The 13,477-nt window shown below is 31.6% G+C and overlaps 1 protein-coding gene and 1 pseudogene across 1 annotated transcript in view; one reads left to right on the top strand and one right to left on the bottom strand.

Annotated features, from left to right (window-relative positions):
* The window catches only part of LOC139524734 (ATP-dependent DNA helicase Q4-like), a 210,832-nt gene that overhangs the window by 166,865 nt on the left and 30,490 nt on the right, over positions 1–13,477 (bottom strand). The gene's annotated exons all lie outside the window — the stretch shown is intronic.
* Positions 5,341–6,592, top strand: LOC139522618 (uncharacterized; annotated as a pseudogene).

Genomic DNA, 13,477 nt, shown 5'->3' with positions numbered 1-13,477 from the left:
CAAAAACTTTAGCCTGAAGCGGGACGAACGGACGGACAAACAGACTAACGGAAGAACGAACAACTGACGGACAAACAGACGCACAGACCAGAAAACATAATGCCCATAAATGGGGCATAAAAACTCTAAACCCAATACAAAAAGATTTTTCTTAAAAGGTATATGTTGCTGGCTGATAAAATTCCGTTTTAATGATGTAAAATAATAATACGGTCACCCACTTAGCATGGTTGTTATACATCAGTTACACGTAATTACTGTTTTTTCTAATAAATCAAAAATGAAGTCTGTGACCGTATGATCATTTCATATCAATCAAAGGAAAGGTCATATATTAACAACATATCATTTTTTAAGATAAATCTTTGCATTGCTCATTGATATTGTTGATGAATTGAAGACAATTTTTTTAAGTACGTAATTTGATGGGAACAGAAATCAATATTGATGAAATAGTGCCCTACAAGTAACTTTAGTAACTTCATTTTGTTTTCAACACTAGCATTTTGAAATTTTTATCAAACTGACAGTTGGGAAACAACGCATGTATCATTTTTATTTTCCTGGCATTAGGTTTGCCTTTTATGTACCCCTACTCCCTACTCAGATGAAGGAAGGGACTGCATAAAAGACAAATGTTTTGAATTTTGATCACAAGCTCACTAGGAAGATGGTCATGCCAACATTAAATCTCAATTTACGTAAAAGAAATTAAAGTACCTTTTATGTTTAAAATGTAAACAAATATTTTTCGGCAGATAAAATACTGTTATCGTGCCTCAATCTAAAAAGATTTGGCCTTTCACAAAAGTATAAATTCATTTGTTTATATACTGACAACCCTTTACTAACTAAATAGGGGAGGATTTTTACCATGAGACGAAATCAAAGTGCCACATAAAATTTGTTCACCATCTTTTAAAAGAGATGATTACAATTTATAAAATGTTTTACTAGTTATAGGCTTACAAAATTCACCAAGAGAAACATCAATAAACAAATTGTTCCTGTTGCCATGTTTGAGTCTTTATGTTAGTTGTTTTTTCTACTTCATGGCAATCTAATGAGCCCATTTCCAACTGTTTTTTACAGTTTATTCTAATGTTGTGTTGTTTCAGAGATACAGAGTCAGTTGTGCACTTACAAGCATGTTTAACATCCAACATTCTATATCATATAAAAAAAGAAGATGTGGTATGATTGATAATGAGACAATGACCCTGTTTTATCTCATATTTACTCAAATCATGAAATGCAATATTTTATCAATTTATGTTTACATAGGAACTTTTCCCTAGGGTATTAAATTAAAAAACAGCTTCATTTCTTAATACATATTTTCATTTAATGGCAACTTCCATGTTTAAAGTTTGTCTGGCTCAAAAAATAAAATGCTGAAAATTGTCACTAAAACATAAAAAAAAATTATTACCCTGTCACAAAAAGAAATAGCTCTTTCATAACTTGAAATTTGAAAACACCTATAGTGTTCCAGCTAACTTTAAACTTTCAAAATGGAGGAATAAGCTTTAGGGGAAACAAAAATAGACCAATTCATGAATGTCAAGAATGGTATATTTTTATTAAAATGTTGTTAAAAAAAAACCATATGAATTACAAAAAGAACATATGAATTACAAAAATAGCATAAGAATTACAAAAATAACATATGAATTACAAAAAGAACATATGAATTACAAAAATAGCATAAGAATTACAAAAATAACATATGAATTACAAAAATAAGTTTCAGCAAGGCTTCAGCTTAAAATTTATAAAATGTCTGAAAGGTTGTCAAACTACAACAATTGAAAAAAAGATCTATTATGGTTTCTTTATTTTATTACTAAGTCAATTATTTTAAAACAATCTCAACAGGATACATTCTTTTAATTTGGAAAAAAAATTAATGGAATCATTTTTTATTATCTAAATTCACTGCCTAATAACAATGAATAAGTCTTACAATATGTTTACTCACTCCAGTAATTCATAATCAAATGTATGGAAGTAATATAATCATTCTGCAAAGAACAAATTAAAAGTTTTATTCCTATGCTTGCGGAAGTAAATTAAATAAATTGCATACAAGCTGTGTAATGATATATTGAAGATGATCTCCCACTCATATTTCAGATAAACAAATACAAAAAGAAAACAGTTAGAGGAGAGTTGTCTCATTGGCAATCATAACACATCTCAATCCTCATTCAATAATAAAAGTAAAGGATTTTAAGTACTTAAAAAAAAAGCTGTAGAGTTGGGACTTTTTCCTGTTTTTTTATGGTGACTTGGATAAAGAAGTAGGGTCTTGATTAGACTGACAGTAAAACCTTTGCTAAAGTGCAGCATCAGTTTGGCTGTTCTATATGTATACATTTAATGTGCAGTCATAACCAATCAAAATGCCAACATTAAATCAGATGACTCAGGTACAGCTATTGCAACAATCTCTTTATTTTAAAGAAACGTGAAACAATAAGGCCAACCAACAGCAGGTGAATAGTTTTCAATCAATTAAAATGAAGGACCACTAGAAACTGAAAGAAGATCTAGAAAAACCGTTGTAAAAACTCTTAGAGGGGTATGTAGGTGACAGGAATTTCTGTCCCTGTCAAAATTACAATTGGTTTCTAGGGCCAGTGTAAATTTCTGAGCCTTCTTCACTGCTCTCCCAACTTGCAGAAACTATCATTTGTATAAATTATTAATAATTCTTTTTCCTAAAAATGATTGAAATAATTGCCAATGGATGCTACTTACTTACTGCCCTTGTATGCCATTGGTGTGTAAGCCAGTAAAGAAGAGTTTCCACTTGATGTTATTAGCAAGCAAAAATCATTTAATCAATCAATCATGTAAAAGAATAAAACAAAAAACAAAAAAACATTCATCATTTTAACAGAAAGCCAGATGAATCGTATTGACCTGTGAAGTAATACCTATGCAGTTTGAACCTCAATTCAAAGGTCCACTCCCTTGCAAGATCATTTATTGGACCTGGTTATAGATGTCTCATTGGCAATCACACAACATTTCTTAACATTTTTTTTATACTATATTACAACCCATAGTAATCAAATTACAGAAAAAGACATTGGTTTTATCCAGGAGAAAACATTGTAAATATTTTTTTAAATGGTTTAGTTTTGTATTAATAAAGGTTAATATTTTGTGAAATTTCCTCTCATTATCAACTTTTTAATGTCAGAGAAATTTAAGGGTGATTTCAAGCAAATAAATATGCATAGGACAATTTAAAACATTTATACTTGCTTAAAAAAATCAATTACTCTTAATTTCAATAGTAGAAGAGCTTCAATAAATAAAAAATTGTAACAGTTAATAAAATTGAGAATGGAAATGGGGAATGTGCCAAAGAGACAACAACCCAACCATAGAAAAAAACAACAGCAGAAGGTCACCAACAGGTCTTCAATGTAGCGAGAAATTCCTGCACCCGGAGGCGTCCTTCAACTGGCCCCTAAACAAATATATACTAGTTCAGTGATAATGAACGCCATACTAATTTCCAAATTGTACACAAGAAACTAAAATTAAAATAATACAAGACTAACAAAGGCCAGAGGCTCCTGACTTGGGACAGGCGCAAAAATGTGGCGGGGTTAAACATGTTTGTGAGATCTCAACCCTCCCCCTATACCTCTAGCCAATGTAGAAAAGTAAACGCATAACAATACGCACATTAAAATTCAGTTCAAGAGAAGTCTGAGTCTGATGTCAGAAGATGTAACCAAAGAAAATAAACAAAATGACAATAATACATAAATAACAACAGACTACTAGCAGTTAACTGACATGCCAGCTCCAGACTTCAATTAAACTGACTGAAAGATTATACCCAGAAATAGATGCTTTCCGACCTTCTTCTTGGACAAATCAAATCAAACATTTCATCATATGAACATCAGGCACAATCCTTCCCGTTTGGGGTTTAGTATCATACCATCATAACATATATGAAAAGAACATAACCCGTGTCATGCCAACAACTGGTTTTTGAATAAATGTGTTTAGTTCCCATGCAAAGACCCTATAAGTGAATCAATATTAACGCCAAAATATGCAATCTTTAATGACCTGACAACAGTATCGTAGCTATATCCCTTCTTAATAAGTCTATTCAAAGGTTTTGTTAGTTTTTGAGGTGAATACTGACACCTTTGTGATATTTCCATAAAAAATTGGATGTGAAATACCTGAACGTATAAGAAGTCTGCATGTTGAGCTATATTTATGAATGATGTCCTTATACCGATGATAAAATTTAGTAAATGTTTTGACTAGTTTGTGATATCGAAAACCCTGGTGTAATAATTTTTCAGTAATACATAAATTTCTCTCGTTAAAATCTAAAACATTGTTACATACACGAGCGAATCGTACAAGTTGAGATATATAAACACCGTAAGATGGTGACAAGGGAACGTCACCATCTAAAAATGGATAATTAACGATAGGAAATGAAAAATCATCTCTTTTATCATAAATTTTAGTATTCAGCTTTCCGTTAGTGATATAGATATCAAGATCGAGGAAAGGGCAGTGGTCATTGTTAGTATTAGCTTTATTTAAAGTAAGTTCAATAGGATAAATTTCTTTAATATACATACTGAAGTCGTCATTATTGAGAGCCAAAATATCATCCAAGTATCTAAAAGTATTATTAAATTTGTTTATCAGATGTTGTTTCGATGGGCCTTTGCTTATTTTTGTCATAAATTGTAACTTATAGCAATACAAAAACAGGTCCGCAATAAGTGGTGCACAGTTAGTCCCCATTGGAATTCCGATAATCTGACGATATACGGAATCCCTAAAGCGAACAAAAATGTGATCTAGTAAAAGTTCAAGGGCATATATAGTATCAAAGCACTGTCCAATTGACATAGTTTTTTTGTTTATTGATACTAAAAAATGACCTAAAAGAGTTTGAACATATATATTCACATTCTGACTTTTTAAATGCCCATTTAATTAGGTGTGTGAATTTTTTCTTAATCAGAATGTGAGGCAATGTGGTATACAGGGTAGAAAAATCAAAACTTTGAACAGATTTAAAATCACCAATATAAGCATGCAATTTATCAAGTATTTCCAACGAGTTCTTGACACTCCAAAAGTAATTAATTCCGGAGTACCTCTACTTTAGCGGACCCCATAAAAAGTACGGGAAACTATAGTAAATACTAGTATATAGGAATTGGTCCCGCCAAAAAGTTAAAAACGAAAATAGGCCAAAAATCAAAAAAAGAAGGTCAAAATCGAACTCCCCAGGTCAAGTTTTGTTTAAAAAACTGTTGTTTTAAACAGTTTTAAACAGTTTTTTAAATGAAAATTACAAAATCTAGTAGAAATACGTCTTGGTAAGTGTACAAAATGTCTACGCTTCCGTAACTCAGGTAGGTATATCACGTGATAAAAATTCCATTATCTGTGACCTCTATGTCATAAATATTCATGAATAAGTGACGTCATAGTCAACCGTAACGTAAAATCAGCTGTGTTTACAAACACTGTTACAATGTAAATACGGAAATGCCGATCAAGTTAAAAGATTTGTTTATTATTTGTGAAAGTGTTGAGAAAATTATTCAGTGGTGTTTTTCACTAGGATTAATTCTAGATTTATCTGGAGAGGTATGTAAAAAGTGTAGCCATGGCCATTTCAGTTTAAGAAAAGACAGTTCTTTTTCAAACGACATTTTTTATTGGAAGTGTAGCAACAAAAAATGCAATAAAAAGGTCTCCATCAGAAACGGATCCTGGTTTCAAGGACATAATTTAAGTTTGGAAAAAATATTATTCATCACTTATTTCTGGATTTACAAAATAGACCCAAGAATTTGTTAAACATCAACTTTCTATTTGTAATCAAACAATCGTAGATTGGTACAATTATTGCCGTGAAGTTTGCATAGAAATTTTGGAAATAGACAGTGAAAAAATAGGTGGAGAAAACGTTATCGTAGAAATAGACGAAAGTAAATTTGGAAAAAGAAAATACCATAAAGGGCGACGAGTTGAAGGACAGTGGGTCTTTGGAGGTATAGAAAGAGACAGCAAAAAAAGTTTTTTTGCATCAGTAGAAAATCGGACAAAAGAAACACTGTTAAAATTAATAAAAGACAACATAAAACCAGGAACCACAATCATCAGCGACTGTTGGAAGGCATATGATTGTCTAGGATCTGAGGGATTTGAACACTTAAAAGTCAACCATTCTGTAAATTTTGTAGACCCTGAAACAGGAGCGCATACAAATACGATTGAAAGTACTTGGCGAGCACTTAAAAAATCACTTCCAAAATACGGCACAGTAAAATCCCTTTATGACACTTATTTCAGTCAATATTGTGTACGAAAAAAATATATTATTGGCTCTGAGGACCCTTTCCTAGCATTTATTAACCTTATTAAAAAAGTGTATAATCCGGAAAAACAAAAACAAGCCCTAATTACGACAGAAACTATCACCGTCAGTGTACCACAACCTGCATCAAAAAAACCAAGAGTACTAAACGAAATAACAAACACACTAAATTCTAGTCTGGATGATTTTCAAGCTTAAATGGGTAAGTGCATTATATTTATTTTTAATTGTTCAGTTTCACTAGTTAAAATCACTTTTTAAAAATCATTTACATCGACGTCTTTCGAAGCGGTAAAAAAAATGGCCGCTGTTTATATTTCAGCATAGCAACGTAACTCGGGGTTATCGGTCATGCGCATAAATTGTGCATCTTCCAACTTCCGGGGTCCGCTAAAACAGATTCTTCCCTTAATTCCACTATTTTCGAATGCCTTATTTGAACAATTTATTATCAGGTTTTTAATTGTACCAAGTGTACTGGTAAGAAGAATAGACAATTTAGTAGTGGAACAATGGCTTTGAAGACGAAATAAATCTATATTTGTAAGGTGTTTTGTGTAGCTTCGGAAGCCAGTACATAGTTGGGACTTTCATTGTATTTGGCTCTGCTTGTAAAGCGGTAGCTAAAAGTTACAGATGTCGTTTTCTGAAAATGGAGTCAGTTGGAATGTTGGTGAATTGGTGATTTCTTTTTTCAGAACCTCAATGTAAAATTTACGTCAAACAATAATAATAATATTAGCAGCTTTATCGGCCGGGACAAAAACAAATTTCTTGGCTAGTTCTTTTGCATGGTCATTTAAATTTTTTGTAGATCTTACTTTGCTGAACATTATTGCTGTTTACAGATTATATCTATCTATAATAATACTCAAGATAATAACAAAAAACTGAAAATTTCCTTAAAACTACCAGTTTAGAGGCAGCCAACAATGGGCTGTTCAATTTGTCTGAAAATTTCAGGGCTGATAGATCTTGACCAATTGAACAATTTTACTCAGCAGATTTGCTATAAAAGCTTTAGTTTTTGAGATATAAGCCAAAAACTGCATTTGACCCCTATGTTCTATTTTAAGCCTTAGTGGCCATGTTTGTCGTTGGATCAAAACTTCGGGTACAATTTATTAACTAGATACCCTAAGGAACATTTAATTAAAGTTTGAAGATATCTGGCCCAGCAGTTTCAGAGGAGAAGATTTTTTAAATAGTTTATGATGACGACAGACGACGGACCACAAGACAAATGATGACAAGGGATGCCAAGTGATGGCATAAGCTCACATGGGCCCTTTGGTCCAAGGTGAGCTAAAAAATGATTTCTGATTTCAACACATGCAATTTTGGCGAAAGACGAGATATTTGGCAATCGTAAAAAGTATAAATATTCTTAATAAATCTTGCCAAATTTTGTGCACTGTAATACTTCCATGACTGGACCAAAGGGCAAAGAAAGCCCTCAAACATTTGTGCACTGAAATTTTTTAATTAAATGATGCTAAAAATAATTATTACTTTGTATTTCCTTAAGAACAAAAATTGGTTTAATTCCAATTTTTAATGTAGAAATCACATAAAAAAGATATTATTCTATTTGATAGGACACTTAGGTATAGGTATAAAACTTATCATAGATTGGTCTTATAACAAAACTTTATAAAAAAAAAAAAAAAAAAATATATCATTCTATTTGATAGGACATTTAGGTATACATATAAACCTTATCAGTGATTTGACTAAAAAAAAAACGTCATAAAAAGAAAAATAGAAAAAAATAGTAAATTCAGCACTAAGGAAGAGTCAACATGGAAACCTCTGAAGTTTAATGACCAACATATATATGTATACTAATTTAAAATCAAAGACTACTTTTTCTTATTTTAAGAGATTGTGTATTCATTTGAAATTTGTAAGGATTATTTTAAAATGGCTTTCGCTATTATATATTTCTGTAGTTCAAAACATATAAGTTTTAATCCTATTAAAGATGAGATTAGATTCTAGCAATCTTATAAAACCTATTTAAGAACTGATAATATAAACTAAGCAATTTATGTATTTTCCAACCATCTAGCATGTCATCGTTTCCAAGATAATAAAAGAGCACAGCAAAACATCTAATATCAATTTTCTGATTCAAAAGATACAGAGTAATCTATTTTCATGTAAATTAATGCATATATATATTTCTTCTTTCTCCAACAATAGCAAGACTAATTTGATTAAACCTAAACCCAACTAGAACTCATTCCCCAATGGTGAATCAATGGTAGAACAAATTGACAGATTGATGTTACATTCTGAAGTCAAAAGTATTATTTCATGATGAACTTTTTTTATTTCAAAAGGAAATCTGTCTCATCCCCAGCCAACCTTTTGTACAAAACAAAAAAACTTTATTTCTACTATAATGTTGTTGGCTATGCAGAATATATATATGGATTGAAAAGATCAAAATATTAGAGAGAAAAAATTAGCATTTTACCTACATGAATGTCTTGAAAGAATGTATACAGATAATATTTCCATTAGTTTAAATTTGGAATACTTCTGACAAACTAAAGGGTTGCACTAAATAACTTGAATACCAAATGTTGATTTTGATACTTGTTTTATAAGTCTCAGATTTCACAATAATCAATTACAAAAAAAACCACTGTGAGTGTATTGGTAAATATGAATGCCACCATAATCGGTCCAACGATTTACAGAAAAGAGCAACAATTTACAGAAAAGAACCAAAAAGGACCAAAAAGAGGATACATATATATTCATTATATTAAGTTAAAACAATGTTTATATACACAGATTTTTTTATATTGTTAACAATTCTTCGTAATAATTAAAATGAATGCATAGGTCAAATTTAGATTGTGCATTTATAGGGATATAAGAACTTACAAAAAAGAAACAATATAACAGCTTGGTTTTTTAGTAATATTTTTTTAATATATGTATGTTTAATTATCATTTATTGTTCATCAAGGATTTTAATCTTATCATTAAAATATTTTTTTATATAGATATAAGAAGGTGTGACGACTCTCCATCCAAGTCACAATTTGTATGGGGGGTTTTAGTGCAACAATTTTAAAGGTTACAATTTTTAGCGAAGTATTTTGCGCGATCTGGATTGTTTAGAAAAAGTGTCATATTTGTATAATGAGTTTACATGCCTTTTTCTTAAGTCTGTTTGCATGATTCTAGCTATTAAATCAGTAGAAAAGATGAACATGTAGCTAGCAGACCAGAATTTATTTTCTTGTGTAAGGATATTAGATGCTTGTTGAAATTTCCAATTTTGAATTATTCACAAAGATAGACCTTTAACAGGTTGGGAACAGCACTCCAAATGAGAGGAAACCCTCATTGGAAGAACATTACAACCCATTGTAAAAATGAGCACCTATATTCATATTATTTGATGAAACTTTTCCCCAAGAACTATGCATCTATCAAGTATTAAATGGTCAAAACATATATCAAAAAAATTTTGTGATATTTCTAAACTTATATATTCTTTATTAATTTGACCCCTCATTAAGAAAAGTTGTTCCAAATATAATGAATTTTCCCACTTTTGAGTTAAAAATCTTTAATTTTTTTTTCTTTTTTTTTTCCAACATTTAAATGACCCCTTGTTTTAGGGACAGTCCCTCATTTAAGGGACACCACTCATAATGGGGGGGGGGGGGGGGAGGGGGTCCCAACCTGTTTGTTGGTCTTTGTGAAGAAAAAAAAAGAATAGTACATTGCGCTTCAAATGATTTAATTGAATACAAAAATAACATATGTCAATAAATTAGTGAAATCAAAGAGCAGATTGCTGGATAATATTATTTTCAAAACTAATTCAAGACAACTGCACATGTAAAATGTAATTAACGTAATCTGAATAGTTACAAAATAGCCAACCCCGGATACAAGTGTATAAACAATGTACTTATTGTGTTTTATTTTTGTACTTTCAATTCCAAGTTTACTTTCCACAACAGTCACGAGAGAAGGTATTTCACTTCATATCTTTATAATCTTATCACCTATTTTCTTACGTTAATTCTAGGAGGAACCCCATTCCTAACTCTTCAAATATTTTATTTCCTTTTGGGTCAGGGGTCATGACTCCTTTTCAGACACATCCCTTGGTTTAAATTGTGATCGTTTTTTTCATATATTACGACGTTTATCAACAGAATGAGTTAATTTGTATTGTATATTTTGATCTCTCAGAATTGACGGAATTTACTTCTGGAAGGGAGACAACTCGAAACTGCATTTCGCCTGAAGGGGTGTTGTAGTTAAAGCTCTACGATTTGGACTACATTTGTTTTAATTTAAATGATGCATATGATTTAAAATTATGCCACAACAATAACCCTCAATAGCAGACATACATAGAAAAGATCCCATGTATTTTAAATTAATCAATTGAGTGGGGAATTCACAGCAACCATTCCCCTTGAAGTCAGGAAAACTATACGCATGCGCACAATTACCTAAACAAACCCTGTAACGAGAACGTGTATTAAATGGTAATTAAACGACCTAGATGGTTCTCTATTTCTTTATTGAAGTACAATATCAAATATCAGTTTCATAACGGTGACATATAAGAAAAACTCCACTTAAGTTCTTATATGACAGAAACAGATTTATCGGAATTCAGAGAACTCTCGCATTTTTATCAAAACTGGGGAATTCCCTTTGACGTGTTTCTAAATTTATAAAAACATTAAATATAAATACTGCTCAAATCTGATTTTCCGTGTTGTTAAAAACAGGCATATAAGTCAAGGGAAATATCAAACATAAAGATTATGAAAAGAACATAATAGGAATGTTGTTCAAGTTCAATCCCTTTGTTTGTTTCTACCTTTTAAAGCAAGACAATCATACGAATCTAAGCTGTTCCTTAGTGTTTAGAATAAAACGGTTGACGTGAGGGCATAGACCTGAGCAACTGGTATAAGCAATCGTATACCAAAAACTACTATTTATTATTTATTAGTATTACTGCATCATTGATTTTTGTCAATCAGCCATGCTTTTATCCTTAAGCTGTGTAAGAACCTCTTGCAGATGAAAATTCACCTGCCATGTTCACAGTTTTACAACTAGATGAAAACAACACAAGTTCAAAATCTAGCATGTAAGAATAATCTTCAGAGAAAACGTTTTTGATTTGCTTATTAATTTGATCATGAGAAACATTGAATTTGATTGGCTGAACAAGATTGTCTTACCTTGGGAACAAAATAAGGAGCAATCATATTTTTGTGATGATTTTCACAAATTCATGTTGTAGAGGTTTTTTAACCATACCCTTAATAAAAATATTTTTTAGTAAATGCAAGGACGTGACGTATTATAAAATGTCCTTGATAAGAGTAAAGAGAATGAACACAGGGCGCACGTACTATATGGGCAAAAGAACTCAGGACGAACAGACCAAGGGTGAACATGTAAACAGGGCGAGTCGACCCGATACCAAATTCATGCATGCGTACTACAAATATCTACATTAAAAACATCCGGTTACAAGTAAACAAATAACGTTCATGTAGATGAGATGAAATCTAATAATTTACATAAATAAAAGGGTATATATTTACAATAGTGATTGTTTTTCAATCCTAATTTACAAATTAAATGATTCAGATGCTTAATCATGTGTGAAAATGGGTGTCCAGAATCGGAAGTTGTTATGAAATTGTAATACACAGAAAGGGATGCAGCATACGGATGTGGTAACAGTTCAATGATTTTACAGCCGGCACCATAGGCCTTCAGAAGACTTGAAGTCTTCTTCCACTAAAAACTAGAAACAAGAAACACTTATGAAACACAAACCACATCAACAAACAAAAACCATGCACTTAGGACAGGTAAAAATAAATGCAACGGTTTATACGTTTTAATTTAAGCATATTACATGTTTTAATAATACGCAGTAAAAATAAATGAAAAAGCAAATATTCTCTTACTATAATTGTGAATCCTAACATTTAAAAAAAATATTTTGTTTGTTTATATTAAGCTACTCCACCCTTAGGCAACAGTCATACAAGAAGAGAGTAACATGGGTAGGAAAAGCACCTCCTTCATTTGAGATCAACTTCAATGCCGCTGTCGTGGAATTTGTAGGCAAATGCCCTGGTTTTTTCTGCCCATGGCAATTCAAAGAATGGAAACGAATTTCGTTCTTACCCCAGAACTGTTATTTGAAGAAATGGGAGAACTTGTAAAGACCATGCGTCCAAAAAATGCTTACAATAAATTGCTAATCAACTGTAGTGACGAAGCAACAGTGCCTTCGGCACCAAGACAGATTCGTGACAAAAAATACCACGATAAGAAGAAAGAAATTCGGAATATAACTGGCGTAACAGTAACAGGAAACCGTGGAAATATGGCAGATAACATACAAACTCAGTATAGAAAATATGATGCAGAATGGACACAGTTTAATTAAGCATGTGGCTCATTCTCCAGGTAAAACACCGTGCGTTATCCTGTATACGGAAGAAATGATGAAGGGTGTTGTGAACTTGTGCTGCAGTGGACACACTCTTTTGGGTTTCGACAAAACATTTAACATTTGTGACATTCGTGTGATCTGTTTACAAACAACTTTCTGTCACGAAGGTTGAAACAGGAGAACCACCTTTGTTTGTCGGACCCATGTTTTTACATGACTGTTCACATTTTGATACTTATAGTATTTTTTTTGCTAATTTCCTCGATTACAAGAAAAAAATTGATTTCCTTTTCGGTTCTTTTCGGTCCTTTTCTGTAAGTTGTCAAACCCACCATAACAGAGTAAATAAGATGGACACAAAGTGCCCTTATTCCATCACACAAGTATGACATCATCAACAAAAGGTACTTGTTTATTGTTGAAGACTGAATGTTGCCCTCTAGATGCCTTTCTTTTATTAGTATCTTTGGGTTTCTGTTTCCTCAATATATCATTAACAAATCTTTTTTTTTATTTTGCTTGACATGCTTCATATTATAGTACAATACACAAAAATTAGATGAAATAAATAGGCACCATAAGAAATAGGTGCAAATTTCATTTTAAAA

This window comes from Mytilus edulis, chromosome 5 (assembly GCF_963676685.1).
Source record: "Mytilus edulis chromosome 5, xbMytEdul2.2, whole genome shotgun sequence".
In the NCBI taxonomy this organism is placed as follows: domain Eukaryota; kingdom Metazoa; phylum Mollusca; class Bivalvia; order Mytilida; family Mytilidae; genus Mytilus; species Mytilus edulis.
The sequence above is the reverse complement of the archived record's forward strand: the minus strand, read 5'-3'. Positions and strand labels throughout refer to the sequence as shown.